General features: G+C 40.3%; 1 non-coding gene across 1 annotated transcript; it reads right to left on the bottom strand.

Annotated features, from left to right (window-relative positions):
* Positions 1–3,457: 3,457 nt before the first annotated feature.
* On the bottom strand, positions 3,458–3,564 carry LOC145071874 (small nucleolar RNA R71). Its single transcript, XR_013690836.1, has one exon. It is a non-coding gene; the product is annotated as a small nucleolar RNA R71 (small nucleolar RNA).
* Between the last annotated feature and the right edge of the window lie 1,331 nt (positions 3,565–4,895).

Here is a 4,895-nt window from a genome sequence, read left to right as displayed (position 1 = left end):
TATAAGGAATCGTTTTCCTATCTATGCTCCATGTAGCACTTTTCTATGTAATTATCCATGTACTGTAAGTACTTTTTAGTTAGGCCTTATGTTGTCAAAACTTTTCTACTTCAGATATGATGTAAGACCTACTCCAAGGTCAATTTTCCCGAACTTATTACATCTTAAATATCAATGATATTGACAGTCGGCTAATTCTTGTGACAATCCTTGTTCAAATACTTTCATTCTACTATCAATAGAATTCTATCCAAAGCTCACTTTCGTCAAATTATTGAGATGTGGTAATTTAGCTCAAGGATCACTTCCAATTCTTGTCGAAGGTTGGATCATGTTATCCACCAACCAATGATAGCCTAGTTCGAAATATCAATCGTCTAGTGACCATTCTATGAACTTACTTCAACTCTTTTCCAGTACTGCATCATAGGGATGTAGGTCAAACCACCGAGAACAGTTTAACAAAAAGAAAAAAAAACATTTACGTAAAAGAGTAGAATACATCTAGTGCCGACCATACGCACTCACGAACTCCTTTCCTTTTGTATAACATAATCATGTCGTCATCCAGAAATAGTCAGCCGAACGACGAAACCCCGATCCTTCATATAGATGTCGCTACCTTCTAAGCCGCAGTAACAGCTGTCCTTGCACACTTCAGTGCTGTCAACGCAAACCAGGCTGACAAAGGTGTTGACAGTTCAAATTGTTGTATCGATCCGGGAAATCAACAGATGATAACTGTCACGGACACCCAAAGTCACAAATCTGAGTATAAGAAACGAAAGCATCAAGCCCAAACGGAGCGCAAGCGATCTCAAAGACTTGCCATGCAACAGCAACAAGTGGCGACCCCTGCCACTTCAGCACCGATCAAACCATATAAGGGAACACTCCCAAAGTGTGACAAGTGTAATTTTCATCATCACGGAGTTTGCCGTGATTTGCAATGCAACAATTGCAATTGAATGGGACACAATACTCGTGTCTGTAGAGCGCCGACACGAACCATCTCCTAAGCCACTAGCATCGGGGTCAGCCCGACTTGCTATGGTTGTGGTGAAACCGGACACTATAAAAGGAATTGTCCAAAAGGGGGGAACAACGAAAGCACTCGTGTCCACATAACTCCGACCCGACACATCACTTCCACCACTGATGCTAGTGCAAGCCAGATATGTCACATATGTAGTGAGATAGGACATCTCGAGAAGGATTGTTGATATTGTCATATTTATACTTATTTTTAGGCAGTATTTAAGTACATTTTTATTAATAAATTGATAATATGTTTAGAATAATAATACTTATGAGTTTAAATTGTTATTTTTAGTCAATACAAAGGATTTTCGAAGAAAGGGACCAAAGGTGACAAAATGGGGAACATGGGAGGCTTGGAAGACAAGAAAATAATAAATTCACGATAAGAGCTAAATTCACGACGTGGCGATGAAGCCCACGACGTGGCACGGGTGTTCCAGAAGATAAACATCGCGACGCGGATGATTTCCTTGAAGGATACGGATTGCTTGGAGCCCACGACGTGGCACAACCTGGCCACGACGTGGCGCGAGTTTTCAAGGATTATATAAGTTCTCCTGATTATTACGAAAAGAGAGACTTTTTGCAGAAGAAAAAGAGTTCCAGGAGACGAATAAGAAAAAGAAAGTTCTGGAAGAGGGTTTTCAACACCAAAAGAAGTAAAGGTTTATTTTTAGAACATGTCTTTTATTAGTTTTAGCTGTGTTAGTTTAATTACTATGATGAGCAGCTGAATCTAGCTACTCTTGTTTAGCTAGATGAAGCTTTAAACTTATGAATAGTTATATGATTATGGATTGAGCTTAGTTGGTAAAAATTTGCTTGTGTTTGATTTGTATAACCTAGCATGTTAATATTTGTTTATCTAATTGCTTAATTGCATGTTCTGTGTAGCTTAGTGATCAGTAAACTGCATGAACCTGTTTACCTAATAATTTAGTGAACATTGAATTGTTAGAGCTAGGATCGACCAATCTTAGTTAGTAATTAGAATAAATAAAGTTTAGCCGTGCTAGAGAACGTGAATTGTGATCATAATTGCGTTTACACAACAAATCTTACATAGCATATTTACATTTATAATTAGTTCTGTGTTTAATTATGTGTGAACATACATGGTTTGACATGAATTAGTTAAGTATTGGTAAGATAGAACTAAATTACTAATATAATTAAAAACCAACTTAGTAATCCGTAATTGTTAGCTAGCTATAAGGGAGAAGTGGATTCAAACTAAACAAGAGTGTGTTTTTATTTATTGAATTTGATTTAAGTTCATCTGATCTTGTAAAACCAAATAAAACCCCTTATTAAACTTGTTAAATAAATTAGGTTAATTTAATAGTAAGTAAATTAATTAGAACACCGTTCCCTGTGATCGACACCCGACTTACCCAAGCTATACTATAATCTGACTAGGTACACTGCTTATAAGTGCATAGATAGTTAAGTTTGTTAGGTTATAAATATTAAAATTAGTGGGTACTTTTGTGCACATCAAGTTTTTGGCGCCGTTGCCGGGGAACGACTTAGTTTTTAGCTTATTTATTTGCATTAAATTAATCGATCCTTCTTGTGGAGTCAAAGCCACAAAAAGTTAATTTTTCAGCAAAATAAAAAAAATTTCTGTTAATCATAGAGTCCACGACGTGGCCAGATACTTGCCACGACGTGGACAGACAAATTTTTTAAAATTTTAGTTTGTAGTTAGTTTTTCTTATTTTAGTTCAGTTTTACGTTTTAGTTTAGCAAGTTGCAGGAGTTCATGACCAGAAGCTCAAACACACACTTGGTGCCACCACTGGAAGACCCCGAGTCTGCACTTCACAAGAAAAAGACGCCCTTGCAAGAATTAAAGTCAGCCTTCTCTAGGAAGTCGGGAAAGAAGACAGGAGAGTCAAGTTCATCAACGAAGCACAAGAGCAATCTTGAGCATTTGGATCATACACCCGTGCAAACCGAGTCCGAATACGATACCGAGCTAGAATTTGAAGAACACACAAGTGAACCCGAGAACGAGCCAAGGAACGAGATGGCAGCAATTAAAGAAATGTCCATGGGAGCATACAAGAAGCGGATCCGAGAAGATATGGGTCCTGGTTTAGTCCAACCCGCAATTCCTGCCACTGCCACATTCGAGCTGAAGGGACACATATTGACAGCACTGAAGGACATCCCATTTTTCGGGAAGGATCATGAGGATGCTTTTAAGCATCTAGACGAAGTCAACGACATTGCGGATTACTTCAATGTCCCAAATGTCACCAGAAATACAGTCTTGCTTAGGATGCTTCCCATCACTTTCAAAGGAGCTGCTAAAGAGTGGTTAAAAGCACTCCCATCGGGTACAATCACCACTTGGGCTCAAATGCGTGAGCAATTTCTGGACCAGTTCTGCCTGCCATCCAAGATAGCCAAACTCAAGAAGGCGATAGCCAACTTTGAGCAACAACCGGGGGAGTCACTATATGAAGCATGGGAGCGGTACAAGGGCTTACTCAGAAATTGCCCTCAACATGACCTAAATGTGCAGCAAGAGATGTCAATCTTTTATGATGGGGTCAATGTGACGACAAGACAACTCCTTGATTCTCAAGGACCGTTGACAAAGAAAAATCCAAGGGAGGTCAAGGAGCTAATTGAAGAATTCGCGAAACACTCCCGCGAATACCATAACCCGAGGCAAGACGGAAGCAAAGGCGGTGGAGGGGCCCAAACGGAAGAAATTGCAGCTGTCATGGCCATGCTAAATAACATGGATCGCCGGATAACACAAATGGACCAGTCGATACATGCTATAAGAGTGGGGTGCGAGCGATGCAGCGGTCCACACTTGACCAAGGACTGCAATATGGATGATTTTGGGAAAAGAAAAGCTCAAGTGTGCTACTCTAGTGGGGATAAGTTTGATGACGACTGGAGGAAACCGAAGAAGGAGTGGCTGCCATATGAAGAGTATAAAAAGCAAAAAGAAGAGAAGTATAGGCAAATAGGTCGAGGCTTTTACCAAAAGGAGCAGCCACCAATCGAGAAGAAACCCGACCTAGAGACCATTTTGATGAAGTTTATGGAGGCTTCGGAAAAGAGACATGATGCCACGGATTCCGCTATCATGGAACAACAAACATTGATAAAGAACCAGCAAGCCTCCAACCATAACCTTGAAGTACAATTTGGTCAACTAGCCACTTTAGTTCATGAAAAATTGTCCCTGAAGAATCCCGAAATAAAAGCCCAATCTCACGTAATGGCCATCGATACTGAAGAAGATATAATATCTGAGTTCCTGGAGGCGTTGGAAGAAGAACCGCAGCAGCCCAAGAAATCAAGGATCGAAAATGGAGAAAATGCTGAACCAGGCTCGCCACGACATGGCACGCCTCTGGCCACGACGTGGCGCAAGTCTGAGCAAAAACCTTTTGAAGCTATTCCAGATTATCATCCACCTATGCCATTTCCCACCCGCACAACACTTAGTCAACTGGAGAAGGAGCATTTAGAGTTTGTGAAGCATGTGAAAGGGATTCCAATTAATACTCCCTTTGTTGAGTCCTTATCCAAAGCTCCCGAGAACCAGAAATTACTGCAAGACTTGATAGATACGCGAAGGCAATTAAAGAAGCAGTCTACAGTAATTCTAAGTGAACAAACTTCAAAAGCTGTGTTGGGAGAAACACCAGAAAAGATGGGGGATCCTAGACGCCTCACTCTTCCATGCGAGTTTGGGAATAAAATGAAGGTTAATGCTTTAGCCGATTCCGGGGCTAGCATTAATCTAATGCCTTTTTCATTTTATAAAAAATTGGAGATTCAGAAGATGAAGGATACAAAAATGAAGATTCACATGGCGAACC

This window comes from Lactuca serriola, chromosome 8, assembly GCF_051521515.1.
Source record: "Lactuca serriola cultivar US96UC23 chromosome 8, Lser_US96UC23_V15, whole genome shotgun sequence".
NCBI lineage: Eukaryota > Viridiplantae > Streptophyta > Magnoliopsida > Asterales > Asteraceae > Lactuca > Lactuca serriola.
The sequence above is the reverse complement of the archived record's forward strand: the minus strand, read 5'-3'. Positions and strand labels throughout refer to the sequence as shown.